General features: G+C 43.4%; 1 long non-coding RNA gene across 1 annotated transcript in view; it reads left to right on the top strand.

Annotated features, from left to right (window-relative positions):
• Positions 1-1,530: 1,530 nt before the first annotated feature.
• LOC145862569 (uncharacterized) overlaps positions 1,531-17,584 on the top strand; it is a 29,562-nt gene continuing 13,508 nt past the window's right edge. Inside the window, exons 1-2 of the long non-coding RNA XR_014382025.1 lie at positions 1,531-1,627; positions 12,875-12,948. This is a non-coding gene — a long non-coding RNA (uncharacterized LOC145862569). The remainder of the gene's footprint in view (positions 1,628-12,874; positions 12,949-17,584) is intronic.

Here is a 17,584-nt window from a genome sequence, read left to right on the forward strand (position 1 = left end):
ACTGCTATACGATGTGCATACTGTCAATCAAATCTTCAGCATCATGTCCAGTGTCCTTGTCCGTATGAGAGTACCTACACGTCTTGTTCTATATCGCCTCAAGTCTTACAGTAGACAATGAGAGTTGAGACATGTCTTTGCAAACATCTTCCTCTCCCTCCAATGTAAGGAATCACAGAGAGAAATTCTGATCTATGGTAATCTGGGCTGTCTTTGTGTGTGGATGTGTTGAAAATGTTGTAAGCTGAAGAGTATTCATTTTCTCTCTGTCTCTCTCTCTCTGTCTCTCTCTGTCTCTCTCTCTCTCCTATCTCTCTCTCTCTCTCTCTCTCTCTCTCTCTCCTATCTCTCTCTCTCTCTCCTATCTCTCTCTCTCTCTCTCTCTCTCTCTCTCTCTCTCTCTCTCTCTCCTATCTCTCTCTCTCTCTCTCTCTCTCTCTCTCTCTCTCTCCTATCTCTCTCTCTCTCTCCTATCTCTCTCTCTCTCTCTCTCTCTCTCTCTCTCTCTCTCTCTCTCTCTCTCTCTCTCTCTATCTCTCTCTCTCTCTCCTATCTCTCTCTCTCTCTCTCTCTCTCTCTCTCTCTCTCTCTCTCTCTCTCTCTCCTATCTCTCTCTCTCTCTCTCTCTCTCTCTCTCTCTCTCTCTCTCTCTCTCTCTCTCCTATCTCTCTCTCTCTCTCTCTCTCTCTCTCTCTCCTATCTCTCTCTCTCTCTCTCTCTCTCTCTCTCTCTCTCTCTCTCTCTCTCTCTCTCTCTCTCTCTCTCTCTCTCCTATCTCTCTCTCTCTCCTATCTCTCTCTCTCTCTCTCTCTCTCTCTCTCTCTCTCTCTCTCTCTCTCTCTCTCTCTCTCTCTCTCTCTCTCTCTCCTATCTCTCTCTCTCTCTCCTATCTCTCTCTCTCTCTCTCTCTCTCTCTCTCTCTCTCTCTCTCTCTCTCTCTCTCTCTCTCTCTCTCTCTCTCTCTCTCTCTCTCTCCTATCTCTCTCTCTCTCTCTCTCTCTCTCTCTCTCTCTCTCTCTATCTCTCTCTCTCTCCTATCTCTCTCTCTCTCCTATCTCTCTCTCTCTCTCTCTCTCTCTCTCTCTCTCTCTCCTATCTCTCTCTCTCTCTCTCCTATCTCTCTCTCTCTCTCTCTCTCTCTCTCTCTCTCTCTCTCTCTCTCTCTCTCTCTCTCTCTCTCTCTCTCTCTCCTATCTCTCTCTCTCTCTCTCTCTCTCTCTCTCTCTCTCTCTCTCTCTCTCTCTCTCTCTCTCCTATCTCTCTCTCTCTCTCTCTCTCTCTCTCTCTCTCTCTCCTATCTCTCTCTCTCTCTCTCTCTCTCTCTCTCTCTCTCTCTCTCTCTCTCTCTCTCTCTCTCTCTCCTATCTCTCTCTCTCTCTCTCTCTCCTATCTCTCTCTCTCTCTCCTATCTCTCTCTCTCTCTCTCTCTCTCTCTCTCTCTCTCTCTCTCTCCTATCTCTCTCTCTCTCTCTCTCTCTCTCTCTCTCTCTCTCTCTCTCTCTCCTATCTCTCTCTCTCTCTCTAAGTGGGTGTGTAGAGCCTGAAGCTGCAGATGAACATGAAAACAGAAGAGAACCAAACAGAGAAAGTGACGGAGTGTTAAAACCTCTTTAGATCTCCATAAGAGGTAAAGGATTAAGATGTTGGAACATGAAGAACATGTTTGGGGGGGGGGGTTCTGTTCATGGCTAGTGATGTAGAGGACTGTCGTAGGGCCAGACAGGCTGGAGGTGAAAACACAGCTTTTCTCCCACTAACTGATTCCAATATATTAATATCATCGGTAGGCTCATTCTCATGTTGTATAGGTATAAGGTATTGCACAGAGATGGTATATTGTATCTGTTAGGCTACATGTTGACTAAGTCTCAGATAGGATTTATTTCCCAATGAATGTGAGCGTATAGTTTGTCGTTGTTTGATTCTTTCTTACTGAAATATTGAGTGGTTTAGAAGGTTCTAATCAGACTGGATTGATATGATATATGCCATGATGTGATGTATTTACTGTATTCTACATATATTCTAGGTTCTACTGTTAGCTTGTGAAATAAAGGAACCATGGTCATCTCTAGCTGTAATGTAGTTTACGGAGCAGGGATGCGCTTTGAGGTAAAGATCACACACATCCTGAACGCCTTTTATGTCCCTCCATGGATCCAGTCTTTGAAATGTATGTTTGAAATACGCCGCACACTTCCTTGTTGTGAAATAGATCAGATTCAATTGTAAAATAGTCTTGGCCTCCCTCTCTCAGACGTTCTTGATTATAGCTGGTCCCCTTATACAATACATCATTTGTAAGATATTCTCTATATGTTGGATCTGTGTATTGCTGTACAGAACATGGGATCCACTATATGCCATTGGAGATGAAGAGCTGTGATAGGTGGGATATAAATCTAAATCTAAATCTCATCCTGTATGAAAGGTAGGCTATGTAAGTAGCATGAAGTGTACCGGTAATGTAGGGTTAACTTGCAAAGTTATTCTCTCTTCTCCCTCCCCTCTCAATATCTTGAATTATGCTTTTCCATTCCAATAATTTGATGTTCTCTTTGAGACATGCACTCTTCAAAAGATGATCATAACATTGATAAATAATGTACATTACTGGATCAAATTGTTTTTACATGAATGAAATGTTCTGTTCTTTTGAGCTCAAGATTTGAAATATATTATAATTTATAACAGCAAAACTATTTACATTGTGAATCATATGTAAATGAATCACGATCAATTAAGATTAGTAAACATAGTGCATTTATGGAATCAAAAATCAAGGAATGAAAGATATTCAAGTTTAATTTTAAAGACTCATTATTTGTAAATGTTTCTCACATCAGACCAACCTCTATTGGACACTGATAAATGTTCCACAAGATAATGTTACTGCATTATATTCATACACCGTTTCTGTGCCAGTTTTTTGCTGTAGTGTTTTTGCCCCTGTCAAATTAGCCTACGTCCTGCTATGATACCGTGGGCCCTGTCATGATACCGTGGGCGCACGCATGCACGTGCGGCTGATTGTAGTCGGTTTTGTCAGCTCTTTTTATTATCATTTTTGGACCAAATTAGGCGTGTAACCGTCCTGTGAATAGGTGCGCGTGAGGCTTGCTTTGTTTTGCAGTGTATTATTCTTTCTGTAATTTCCCTGTCTTCTGCACAGAAGGCTTGCTTTGTTTTGCAGTGTATTATTCTTTCTGTAATTTCCCTGTCTTCTGCACAGAAGGAAAAAAAAACCTGCAACAAAATGAAATTAAAAATTCTATTGAGAATGTGGCTCGTTATTCAGATGCGCGTTTGAGTCTTTTTTGTTCCTCTAATTTCATCTCCGTCACTATCACAGCGGTCCACGGGGTAATTAGTGGATTTTACCTAAGGCTCCCCAGGAGACTCATATTCCAAGATTCTTATCGCTCTTAGAACACTACATTTTTTTGTTCGTTTTTCATTTTATTTGATTTAGGCTATGTAAGCTTGTTTTATATGAAATAGGCCTACTCATTTTTTCTTTTTTTTTCTTTTCTAACCGTTTTTGTGGGTTAAATGCTTATTTATTTTTTTATTTTTAGGTGATATAGAGGGTTGCTATTTTGGGCGCACATGCCAACATAAAATGAATTTATTTGACCTTTAAATGTATCCGCCTAGAGTTTCATTTTTTTTTATGGAAGAAACATAATTATTATTAAGATGGGTGTGGCAGGTAGCCTAGTGGTTAGAGCGTTAGACTAGTAGCCCAAAGGTTGCAAGATCGAATCCCCGAGCTGACAAGATAAAAATCTGTCGTTCTGCCCCTGAACAAGGCAGTTAACCCACTGTTCCTAGGCCGTCATTGTAAATAAGAATTTGTTTTTAACTGACTTGCCTAGTAAATAAAGGAAATGAAAAGATGAGTCAGTTGCTGTGTAAGCTATTGTCGGTCTTTGTGGTATTGTATGTTGAGAGAGAATAAAAACGGCGGATAGAGAGTGGGCAATAAAAGAGAGAATGAAACGGATGGAGAGCTCGCACGCAAGCGAGTTGCGGGATCATGGACCGGCGAGGCATGTGGGGAGGACGCTCCCTACTGAGACCCAGTGGAGTGGCGATGACACTAGCTGGTTAGGCACGAGCAGCACTCACGGGTTGGTGTCCGTAATTCCGATGATTTTATTGCGGGGTTCATCTCCTTGGCCCTGGACAACTGCGGTGTGCGCACTGCAATTTAATGATTTCCAACACAAGGATTTAGGGTGAAAGAGAGGCCATTGGAGATGCATCTCTGTTTTCCACTTATTGTGAATTACAGGTTCTAGGTGCTCAAAAAAAAAACTATCCTTTTCTCTCTCCTTTTCATTTACTGTCTGTCTTTTTGTTCACGAGAGGGGCATAAAGTGCTGTCAGTGGAGTGCATGAAGAACTGTAGCTATAGGCCTATTTGTTTGGCTGATAATGAAACAGAATGAAATAATATACAACATAGCCTTTTTGTTCTCAACAAATTCGACGAAAGTCGTTTTAATGAAGATACACGTTGAGTGTTAAACATAACCTATACCCTAATGATTGTGAGAATTTTTTTAATTTTCCTTTTTCTAAACTAGGCTAGATAAAATTATAGTTGTTGTTAAGCAAAATAATACACCTCATTAATCTAAAATTAGTTCAATTATAATATTAGCTTTTAATCTAATGCAATTTTAATCCTTATTTAGCCTAGAAAAAAATAGCTTATACCACCATGTGTATATTTTTATCAATATTTAGTGCTTTTCTCAACAATTTCCCTCTTAACCTGACAAAAACCCTCTATTTTCTTTATAACAATAATCTGCCTGAGAATAATGTAGGCAGTCCGTTGAATTACACAATGATAGTAGGCTGCTACACCTTCAGTTAGATATTTCATAGTCTTCCACATGTTTCCACAGTTAGCTTATGTCAATCAATCCAATGTAAATAGCAAAACAGCAATATTTGTCACAATGATTGTTACACAAACCAAACACTGGTGTGTGTGTGTGTGTATATGTGAATACCATACCAGATTATTTAAGAGGGTATTTCTTTCTATTTAAATTTTTCCCAGACATTTCAAACTGCTATCAGCATAACCACAATGAATTGGGACAGAGGGTACATGGGGGAGAGAGAAAGAGAGAGAGAAATAATGCCGGGAAATTAGTGTCACTGTCGCTTCGGTGTCACTCTTTCTAATTATTGCTTGTCTTATGTCTATAAATATGGGTGTGGGACACTTCCTGTGAAATGACATGAGGAGCATCCTAGCAGGATCAAAACATTTGTTTATTAATAAAGGTAACGTTACGTGGTGGAGCTTAATGAACGTGCAGACTCTTCATACTGTTTCCCTGACAGACACGGTCTCCATCAGAAACAGACCTTTGTCACCGTCGCCCTTAGAATTATCAGACGCTCCGAAATACGAGAGAACTGGAGGCAGCCGGACCTTTTACGGCTTCTTATCAGATCAGGATAGAGAGTTTATTTTCTGGAGTAAATCTGGATGGAGGGGGATAAAGAAATGATACATCCCTTATGGACACAAAGAGAGAGGGATGTGAAAAAAGAGAAAGCGAAAGAGAGACGGAGATTAGCTCTCCTAAAGCATATGTGGCTTTAGTACACCCTGACAGACAGCGGATTGAAAGGTCACCAAGTTATAATCCCTCCTTTCTTCTCCTTTAATCCTACGAGGGTGTCTCACTCCATCACTGGGACAGGACAGAGAAGGATGTACGCAGCAGGGAGGTTGCTCACTTACTGTTGTCCACTGATACTGTATGTAGGCCTTTCTGCTGGCTGATTTAAATGAGTTTCATTATAACTGATGAGGCTTTTGTTGTGTTCTTGTTTTTTTGGTGAAAGTTTTCATGATTAGAAGTGTGTGTGTGTTGTGCCTCCCCCAGTCATCACATCTGGTTAAACAAGGAGTTCCTTATCATCTCTAGGAGGAAATGAAAGGCTTGGTCCATGAGGTGGAGATATGCTAATGACATGCAGAGCAGTTGGAATGCAGTTCTGTGTGCTGTCTGGCTGTGCATTGTGCCACCCTACTGATTATTGTGTCTGGCTGTGCATTGGGCCACCCTACTGATTATTGTGTCTGGCTGTGCATTGTGCCACCCTACTGATTATTGTGTCTGGCTGTGCATTGGGCCATCCTACTGATTATTGTGTCTGGCTGTGCATTGTGCCACCCTACTGATTATTGTGTCTGGCTGTGCATTGGGCCACCCTACTGATTATTGTGTCTGGCTGTGCATTGGGCCACCCTACTGATTATTGTGTCTGGCTGTGCATTGGGCCACCCTACTGATTATTGTGTCTGGCTGTGCATTGGGCCACCCTACTGATTATTGTGTCTGGCTGTGCATTGGGCCACCCTACTGATTATTGTGTCTGGCTGTGCATTGGGCCACCCTACTGATTATTGTGTCTGGCTGTGCATTGGGCCACCCTACTGATTATTGTGTCTGGCTGTGCATTGGGCCATCCTACTGATTATTGTGTCTGGCTGTGCATTGTGCCACCCTACTGATTATTGTGTCTGGCTGTGCATTGGGCCACCCTACTGATTATTGTGTCTGGCTGTGCATTGGGCCACCCTACTGATTATTGTGTCTGGCTGTGCATTGTGCCACCCTACGGATTATTGTGTCTGGCTGTGCATTGGGCCACCCTACTGATTATTGTGTCTGGCTGTGCATTGGGCCACCCTACTGATTATTGTGTCTGGCTGTGCATTGTGCCATCCTACCGATTATTGTGTCTGGCTGTGCATTGGGCCTACCTACTGATTATTGTGTCTGGCTGTGCATTGGGCCACCCTACTGATTATTGTGTCTGGCTGTGCATTGGGCCACCCTACTGATTATTGTGTCTGGCTGTGCATTGGGCCACCCTACTGATTATTGTGTCTGGCTGTGCATTGGGCCACCCTACTGATTATTGTGTCTGGCTGTGCATTGTGCCATCCTACCGATTATTGTGTCTGGCTGTGCATTGGGCCTACCTACTGATTATTGTGTCTGGCTGTGCATTGGGCCACCCTACTGATTATTGTGTCTGGCTGTGCATTGGGCCACCCTACTGATTATTGTGTCTGGCTGTGCATTGGGCCACCCTACTGATTATTGTGTCTGGCTGTGCATTGGGCCACCCTACTGATTATAGTGTCTGGCTGTGCATTGTGCCACCCTACTGATTATTGTGTCTGGCTGTGCATTGTGCCACCCTACTGATTATTGTGTCTGGCTGTGCATTGTGCCACCCTACTGATTATTGTGTCTGGCTGTGCATTGGGCCATCCTACTGATTATTGTGTCTGGCTGTGCATTGGACCACCCTACTGATTATTGTGTCTGGCTGTGCATTGGACCACCCTACTGATTATTGTGTCTGGCTGTGCATTGGACCACCCTACTGATTATTGTGTCTGGCTGTGCATTGGGCCACCCTACTGATTATTGTGTCTGGCTGTGCATTGGGCCACCCTACTGATTATTGTGTCTGGCTGTGCATTGGGCCTACCTACTGATTATTGTGTCTGGCTGTGCATTGGGCCTACCTACTGATTATTGTGTCTGGCTGTGCATTGGGCCTACCTACTGATTATTGTGTCTGGCTGTGCATTGGGCCACCCTACTGATTATTGTGTCTGGCTGTGCATTGGGCCACCCTACTGATTATTGTGTCTGGCTGTGCATTGGGCCACCCTACTGATTATTGTGTCTGGCTGTGCATTGGGCCAACCTACTGATTATTGTGTCTGGCTGTGCATTGGGCCACCTACTGATTATTGTGTCTGACTGTGCATTGCGCCACCCTACTGATTATTGTGTCTGGCTGTGCATTGGGCCACCCTACTGATTATTGTGTCTGGCTGTGCATTGGGCCACCCTACTGATTATTGTGTCTGGCTGTGCATTGGGCCACCCTACTGATTATTGTGTCTGACTGTGCATTGCGCCACCCTACTGATTATTGTGTCTGGCTGTGCATTGGGCCACCCTACTGATTATTGTGTCTGGCTGTGCATTGGGCCACCCTACTGATTATTGTGTCTGGCTGTGCATTGTGCCACCCTACTGATTATTGTGTCTGGCTGTGCATTGGACCATCCTACTGATTATTGTGTCTGGCTGTGCATTGGGCCACCCTACTGATTATTGTGTCTGACTGTGCATTGCGCCACCCTACTGATTATTGTGTCTGGCTGTGCATTGGGCCACCCTACTGATTATTGTGTCTGGCTGTGCATTGGGCCACCCTACTGATTATTGTGTCTGGCTGTGCATTGTGCCACCCTACTGATTATTGTGTCTGGCTGTGCATTGGGCCATCCTACTGATTATTGTGTCTGGCTGTGCATTGGGCCACCCTACTGATTATTGTGTCTGGCTGTGCATTGGGCCACCCTACTGATTATTGTGTCTGGCTGTGCATTGGGCCACCCTACTGATTATTGTGTCTGACTGTGCATTGGGCCAACCTACTGATTATTGTGTCTGACTGTGCATTGGGCCACCCTACTGATTATTGTGTCTGGCTGTGCATTGGGCCATCCTACTGATTATTGTGTCTGGCTGTGCATTGGGCCACCCTACTGATTATTGTGTCTGGCTGTGCATTGGGCCAACCTACTGATTATTGTCTTTCTGTCTGTGCATTGGGCCAACCTACTGATTATTATCTTTCTGGCTGTGCATTGGGCCATCCTACTGATTATTGTGTCTAGCTGTGCATTGGGCCACCCTACTGATTATTGTGTCTGACTGTGCATTGCGCCACCCTACTGATTATTGTGTCTGGCTGTGCATTGGGCCACCCTACTGATTATTGTCTTTCTGGCTGTGCATTGGGCCATCCTACTGATTATTGTGTCTGGCTGTGCATTGGGCCACCTACTGATTATTGTGTCTGACTGTGCATTGCGCCACCCTACTGATTATTGTGTCTGGCTGTGCATTGGGCCACCCTACTGATTATTGTGTCTGGCTGTGCATTGGGCCACCCTACTGATTATTGTGTCTGGCTGTGCATTGGGCCAACCTACTGATTATTGTCTTTCTGGCTGTGCATTGGGCCTACCTACTGGTTATTGTGTCTGGCTGTGCATTGGGCCACCCTACTGATTATTGTGTCTGGCTGTGCATTGGGCCTACCTACTGATTATTGTGTCTGGCTGTGCATTGGGCCACCCTACTGATTATTGTGTCTGGCTGTGCATTGGGCCACCCTACTGATTATTGTGTCTGGCTGTGCATTGGGCCACCCTACTGATTATTGTGTCTGGCTGTGCATTGGGCCTACCTACTGATTATTGTGTCTGGCTGTGCATTGGGCCACCCTACTGATTATTGTGTCTGTCTGGCTGTGCATTGTGCCACCCTACTGATTATTGTGTCTGGCTGTGCATTGGGCCACCCTACTGATTATTGTCTTTCTGGCTGTGCATTGGGCCACCCTACTGATTATTGTCTGTCTGGCTGTGCATTGGGCCTACCTACTGATTATTGTGTCTGGCTGTGCATTGGGCCTACCTACTGATTATTGTGTCTGGCTGTGCATTGGGCCACCCTACTGATTATTGTGTCTGGCTGTGCATTGGGCCACCCTGTCTGGCTGTGCATTGGGCCACCCTACTGATTATTGTGTCTGGCTGTGCATTGGGCCATCCTACTGATTATTGTGTCTGGCTGTGCATTGGGCCACCCTACTGATTATTGTGTCTGGCTGTGCATTGGGCCACCCTACTGATTATTGTCTTTCTGGCTGTGCATTGGGCCCAACCTACTGATTATTGTGTCTGGCTGTGCATTGGGCCACCCTACTGATTATTGTGTCTGGCTGTGCATTGGGCCACCCTACTGATTATTGTGTCTGGCTGTGCATTGGGCCACCCTACTGATTATTGTCTTTCTGGCTGTGCATTGGGCCACCCTACTGATTATTGTGTCTGGCTGTGCATTGGGCCACCCTACTGATTATTGTGTCTGGCTGTGCATTGGGCCACCCTACTGATTATTGTGTCTGGCTGTGCATTGGGCCATCCTACTGATTATTGTGTCTGGCTGTGCATTGGGCCACCCTACTGATTATTGTGTCTGACTGTGCATTGGGCCAACCTACTGATTATTGTGTCTGACTGTGCATTGGGCCACCCTACTGATTATTGTGTCTGGCTGTGCATTGGGCCAACCTACTGATTATTGTGTCTGGCTGTGCATTGGGCCACCCTACTGATTATTGTGTCTGGCTGTGCATTGGGCCACCCGACTGATTATTGTGTCTGGCTGTGCATTGTGCCACCCTACTGATTATTGTCTTTCTGGCTGTGCATTGGGCCTACCTACTGATTATTGTGTCTGGCTGTGCATTGGGCCACCCTACTGATTATTGTGTCTGGCTGTGCATTGGGCCACCCTACTGATTATTGTGTCTGACTGTGCATTGGGCCAACCTACTGATTATTGTGTCTGACTGTGCATTGGGCCACCCTACTGATTATTGTGTCTGGCTGTGCATTGGGCCAACCTACTGATTATTGTGTCTGGCTGTGCATTGGGCCACCCTACTGATTATTGTGTCTGACTGTGCATTGGGCCACCCTACTGATTATTGTGTCTGGCTGTGCATTGGGCCAACCTACTGATTATTGTGTCTGGCTGTGCATTGGGCCACCCTACTGATTATTGTGTCTGACTGTGCATTGGGCCAACCTACTGATTGTGTCTGACTGCATTGGGCCACCCTACTGATTATTGTGTCTGACTGTGCATTGGGCCACCCTACTGATTATTGTGTCTGACTGTGCATTATTGGGAAAGAGGTCGCAAGTTAAGCATTTCACTGTACGGTTTTACATCTGCTGTATCCCGTGTATGTGACAATACAACTTGAAACTTGATACACATGTTCTGAATACCTAACCAGTTAGGGACCTCAAACTTCAATGTGTGACCAAGTTTTACTCCAAATCAGCTCCATCACTTTGTCTACATATGTATGTTCATGAATAGAAAGGAAGCATTCCCTAAAAGTGCTGCTTCATGGTGACACAGACGTATGCAGGCAGGTAGACAGGAAGACAGACAGAATGGTAAACTGTTTCTCTGACACCACCATTACACAGCATAGGGAAAATTGGAAAAGTATTCATGCAAAGTGCCTTGCCTTTTATGGAGTGTGTCATTTTGCTCTGTGTTAGTGTTATTGTCCTGGAGGGTGTGTGGTGTGTAGGGTGCTGTGATTGCAGGTCTGGTCTGCATTGTGGGGAGAGAGCTGGCAGGCGGGCAGCACGATGAGATAGTAGTACTAAACCTTCAACTCCCAATCTGTCTGGATGTTCCTCTCTCTGTCATTCTGCCGTTTCCATCCACTTCCGCTATAATGAAGTTAGCTGACCCCCAGTCTCACAGCCTTAACTAGTCAATGGGAAATGTACAGCTACTGCAGATCTCTTAGCCTGGTGTGTTCGTCCTCTCTCTCTCTCTCTCTCTCTCTCTCTCTCTCTCTCTCTCTCTCTCTCTCTCTCTCTCTCTCTCTCTCTCTCTCGCTCTCCCTGTATGTCTCTCTCTGGTCCCTCTCCCCCTCTCAGAGTCTCTGTGGTGTGGTGGTAATAGAATAATAATTATTAATTGAGTAATTGTGTAGAACACATTAGTTTGCATAGAATTTCCCCTCTCTCATTTTCAACGCTTGATTATCGGGCTATCGAATTGGCTCTACCGCCTCCCTCTACCCACCCTCCATCTATTCTCCTTCACCCTGACTGACACACACACACACACACACACACACACACACACACACACACACACACACACACACACACACACACACACACACACACACCTATGATTATGTCCATCCTGACAGCGCCAAGGGAAAAACAGCCGCTGTTCTTGACCTGACCGAAGATTTTAATAATTACAGTAAAAAAAAAAGTGAAATGAATTTAAATTATACAGTACATGTAATGCTCTCTTTCCTTACATAGCTTATTAATTGAATGAACACCTTTGCGAAGCATGAGATACTATTTCCTGCTAATGTTGGCACATTGTACAGATCCATCCAGTCTATGGGAAAAATGTATGAATTAGAATGTCTACTAAGCACCTTTATAATAAAGATATAGACACAATAGAAGGTGATTAATTAGCCTCAATAGATATAATTTAATCAATTTAGTCTGCACCGGGTTCCACTGGGTTTCTGGGAAAGTTTGTTGAACAGAACAAACTTCACCACTGTTGTTTTATCCAGAGGACGAGGCCTAGAAACCGCAATGCATTTAGGGAGCCAACACGTCCACGTGGCTTCTGCATGACTCAGATAGAAAGAGGGAAAGAATGGGAAAACATCAATTGTTTCTGAACGTCAGAGGGTTCAGGCGGGAGTTGGGCGAACCTCAGTGTAGAGAAGGCTGAGGGTTATTTAATTAAAATGTTCCTACCAGGATCACTGTTTATCTGGAAGACGGAGAGGAGGGAGAGGGAGAAGGGATGGAGAGGGCCTGGGAGGGTTGGAGAAGGTTGGGGTGGTGGTGGTGGTGACAGGGGGGTAAGAGGTTGTTATTCACAAAAGGTAGCATCTCAGACATTCACGCGTTGGTCAGCACCACAAGTAATGGATCACACACAGATGAGTCTGAAGCTGGCAAGCACAGTGAATTTCAAGCATATGTTAACACACACTCATGCACGCACGCACGCACACACGCACCCATACAGTCCATAATTGGCTGGCTGACTGGGAGAACGATGATGAGGCACACGCAGAAGAAAAAAAGGACATCTGTATCACAGTTAATTCAATCATCACTTTCTAATACCTCTCTCTTTTCTCTCTCTTACAGCATGTGGTCTCCTCTCCAGCTCCCATCAACCCCCAGGAGAAGATGAAGGGAGCTCTGAGTCTCTCAGGCGGAAGGTAAGGAAGAGAGAGATTAAGGAGGAGAGACATGGAAAGGAGAGGATTATGTCATATCAGAAGTGTTCCCTTGATGTACCTTCATACAGGAACAGTTGGTGTTCACTTTTATTATGTCCCCCTCTCCAAAATGGAGATCAAAATATGAATCCGGAATCATTACAGATATGTGTGAGACTCACAGGCTGCGCGTGGTTATCACTGATACATGTGTCAAGATGTGCTATTTCAAGGGTGTCCCTTTCTGCAGTGCCTCCCATAGTTTTACTGATCTCCATATCAAAGGTTCCTGTGTTTAATGATCATAATATGTGTGTGTGTGTGTGTGTGTGTGTGTGTGTGTGTGTGTGTGTGTGTGTGTGTGTGTGTGTGTGTGTGTGTGTGTGTACATGCTTGTGTGCCTGCCTGCCTCTGTGCGTGCTGTGTGTGTGTCCACACATCTACCTTGTCTCTGTGTGTGCGTAACCATTCGATTACATCCACTGCTATCACTAACAGGATTAGCTGAATGGAAGGCAGAAGTCTATCATTGCTTATTGATCCACTCCGATCCCCATCAGAGGACAGATATTCTCTGGGGAACACACACTCACACACACACTGGGGATTGTCAGCTCCCAGCTCAGGTATAACATTGTAGGAGATCTCTGAAGTGTCAAATGAGACACCTATCTCTCCCTATCAGGATAGAGTCAAATAAGTCAAAGATGCTCCTGGCCCACCTCCCATCCTTCTTGGAAATACAATTAACTGCCTCTACATGTCAAACGGTCCTGGATCAATAACTAATCCATTGTTCAGTCCGTCAATAATGCTGAGCAACAGTTGAGGGGGACTCTCTCTGTCTCTCTTACACCTTTCGAATCCAGACGTTTTAAGCCAACGTCAGCATCCCGCCAACATTTTGCTAACTTTTTTTAATATCTGAAAGATATTGCCGGCAACAAAGCCTGTACTTTTATTTCCTGCAACCAACCAAGTCATGATAGCGGTAATGTATTTAGAAGTCCCGCCAAACCCACAATATAAACGTCACCTTACATCTTACCGTCTTTGGCACAAATTAATTCATGAACATTCTATTGTTGTTGTCTGATATCAAACTTATCCTTGTCATTATGACAAGTATAAACCTGGTATGAATAGCAAAAGGACAGTCTGCGTGACATCAAAGCAGCCTTGTCCAAATGGCAATGTTACCTGCTCTATTTCTTTCACCAAAAAAAACAACTGTTTAAAAATGTATTTAGGATATGTCAATCTAGCAAGCCAGGCAACTAAAAGCCACTTTCTCTAGACAATGTTTTGGTTGGTTGCTAACATTAGCTTGTTAGCTATCTAGCTGCGTAGCCAGCTCATATAATTAACAGAACATATCTGACTACGTTTTGGGTTTAACTGTAGCCATTCTTTTATTCACCGTAACAGGAAAGTTAACACAGTACAAGGTCCTTATTTATAAATTATTTACAAGTAGGGGAGAGTGGGGTAAGTTCAGCCACCCTTGTTTCTTGGACACTACAGTATACACAAAATGTATAATTTATTCAAATGCTTAGGAAGAGGTCATTTAATTGAGTCTGTCAAGGAAGAAACCACATGGTAAGCAAGTTAAGTCCCAAAAAATTATTTTCAACAAGTCCAAATTAATTTATTGACCAAATGAATTTATTGTGAGAGGTTTCATGATGCTTGTTTCTAAAGCAAATTAGATCATTTTAAGATTGTTCTATACATCAGTTGGTTAAATAAAGTTAAATTAAGGTTATATAAAAAATAAAATAGTTGGAGTCTCTATAAGCTTCAATATGAGGTCCTAAACCTAGCATAAAAGTGCATCATTGTAGCTGTTTTGGGCTAATATAGTCAAAATGTTTGTTTTGGGGTAATTTAAGCCAATGGCCATGGGATAAGATATTAGTTGAGCCAATGACAAGTTGAGCAAATTTAAGTTTTTTCTTCCCAGGTGTAATTTAAGGCATTTTCACTGGGATATGAGGTAACAACAGGATCTGGGGCTATGTTAAGTGTTTTAAAAAAGTACACATTCTTTGTTAGTTGTGAAGCTTGTGTTAAAAGATGCTTAAAATGATTAAAATACAAAAAAGTAATTGTGATTGTGTTGAATTGTGTTTGGGGAATAAAGATGGACATGGTTTTATAAAGGTAGTGGCAATATTTCATTCAGTACAGAAATGTGTAGGGGGCTTATCTTACCCCATACCCAGAGTAAGTTGTGCCGAGAGGCCACTTATTTTGGACAAGCTGTATTTTTCAAAACTTTAATGTTTACATGAATTCTGATTATTTCCAGGGATACACAACATCCTGAAATATTTGTAGATAGTTTTGTTAGAAAAAATACAATATTTCCCTTGACGGAGTGATGCTGAATGTAAAACATTGTTCAACTTACCCCACTCCCCCCTATGCCAAGCTGCTAACATACTGTTGTGAATGTGATGAAATGAAAGCAGGGCATTTCTGTTAGATTTAGCTTGCGCTCACGTCGGGTTACCATGACAACGGTCGCAACAACGGGGTCAAAGTTGAATGTCTCTTGCTCAGTTGCAGCAAGCAATGGCAATATAAAAGGTGAATGCCAACAAGAATTTGGGAAAAAATTGTCTGTTTGAAATGGGACCATATAAACATTGCCCAATGCTTTTTTCAGGCAACATACCGCTAATCCTATGTGAATTAGGTATCTCGCTCCAACCTCTTAACACAGTGAATAAAGCAACGGTTACCAGGGAGAGGGGGAGAAGAGAAGAGGGGGAGATTGGGAGAAGCACAATGAAGCCATTGGTTAAACCAATTGAGACAGACTCAAAATTAAGACAGAATTCACACAACAATCAATATTCTACACTTACACATCTCCATATTTTATATATTGTCTATACAGTGTAGGACTTTTAACAACCTAAAAGCCCAACCTTGGTAAGAGGTAGGACAGTGATGGGTCTATTACTTGGAAAGATCAAGCTCGCTTACACATCATTTGAGTTCATTTGTTGACTGCTGCCATCTTCCTTTCTTCAGCAATGACGTCCTACTATAATTCCCCCCTGTCAGCTGAGTCCTATCTGTGTGAGCTGTGTACTGTACGAACAATGGGAACATCAAGAGGGCAGAGATAGATAGAAAGGAAAAGAGGAGGTGCGGGATGGAGAGAGAGAGAGAGAGAGAGATACAGTGAGTGTTCTAGAAAGAGAAAGAGAGCTGACAGCAGCTCACGCTCCGTGACTCAGGTGTCAGCGGGGTGAAAGAGGGGGCCGATGCAAATGAGAGAAATTAATAACACAGTCGGCTGTTGAGAAAGAGACACATACTGTACGAGGCGAAGCTTCAACGTGTTCTTCTGGATGCAGCCGTGACAAGACCAGAAGAATTAGTCCAATTAAAATGTGTAATTGCTTCGCTAATTCCCCCTGTTAATTTCTCTCTGGGTGCGCAGAGGGGTGATAGCATAATAGGCAGAGCATTTTTAACCCCTCGCCTCTCCCTCCTGTCTTCTTTCCCTCTCCTCTGCTCTCTCTCTCCCTCGCTCTCTTTCGCTTTCTCTCTTTGAATAGCTCCTCTCTGCCCCCCCCCCCCCCCCCATGCCCATCTGTACCCCCAACCGATTTCTCTATGGAGTCTCCAAAAGTCTCCTTTTGTCTTGTCCTTCTCTCAGAGTAGGTTGTTACCAGACTGCTTCATTTAACCCTTTCCTGCAGTCAATGACCAAAAGCACCCTCTTTGGCTTCATGGGTGGAATGTTATTAATATTCTTCACAAACATTTAAAAACAACGAAAATCCTGTGTTTCTATTTCAAACACTTTTTGTTACATTTCAGTCTTCTATGATGTACTGCATATACAGTGTAATATTGGGATGCAAACTCAAAATGTAATACATTTCAACTCTATATCTGACATGGTTCAGGTGTCTTCTTTTTTTAAGCCCATAACCATGTGTGTGAGGTGTAGACTTTTGTTTCAAAGTAGATGTGTTTAAGACTACTAAGAAACACCTTGTGTGACCCTGATTTAGCCCACTGCAGTAAAAGGGAAAGCTGCAGAGAAAGAGACATACAGTTAGTGAACCAGTAGTGTAGCCTAGTAATGTTTTGGACATTTTGGTGGGATTTCAATAGATATATTTATTAGAGTATGAATAATTGAAACAGAATTTATCTTGACTCCGTCTGAAAGGCAGAATATGCTTTCAACCAACTTTCAGGAAAAACAACCAAAACAACATTCCAACACAGTGATTTGAGAGACAAACAAGACAAGTGGGTTTCCATTGTTGTTGGTTGAGGAGAAACTTGCCACTATGTAGTATGTCCTTGAGAATGAAGCTTTTAGCAACTCACCTTTCATCGTTGCTTACTGTGGCTATGCCTTACAAAAAATACACGTCAAATTTGCAATTTGACCTGTGAAACAAGCATTTTCAAATGTGAAATTGCTGTTTGCACATAGTTGAGCTTAAACTCAAACGTGGAACCATATTTTCACATGTATTTAATTTGGAGTTCACATGTTAACACCACCTTTTCACATGTGAGGAAAAAACATGTTTTCACCTCATGTGAATTGCATATGTGAAATTTGCGGTTCCCACATGTTAAAAACTTTCACATG

This window comes from Salmo salar, chromosome 21 (genome assembly GCF_965601325.2).
Source record: "Salmo salar chromosome 21, fSalSal1, whole genome shotgun sequence".
NCBI lineage: Eukaryota > Metazoa > Chordata > Actinopteri > Salmoniformes > Salmonidae > Salmo > Salmo salar.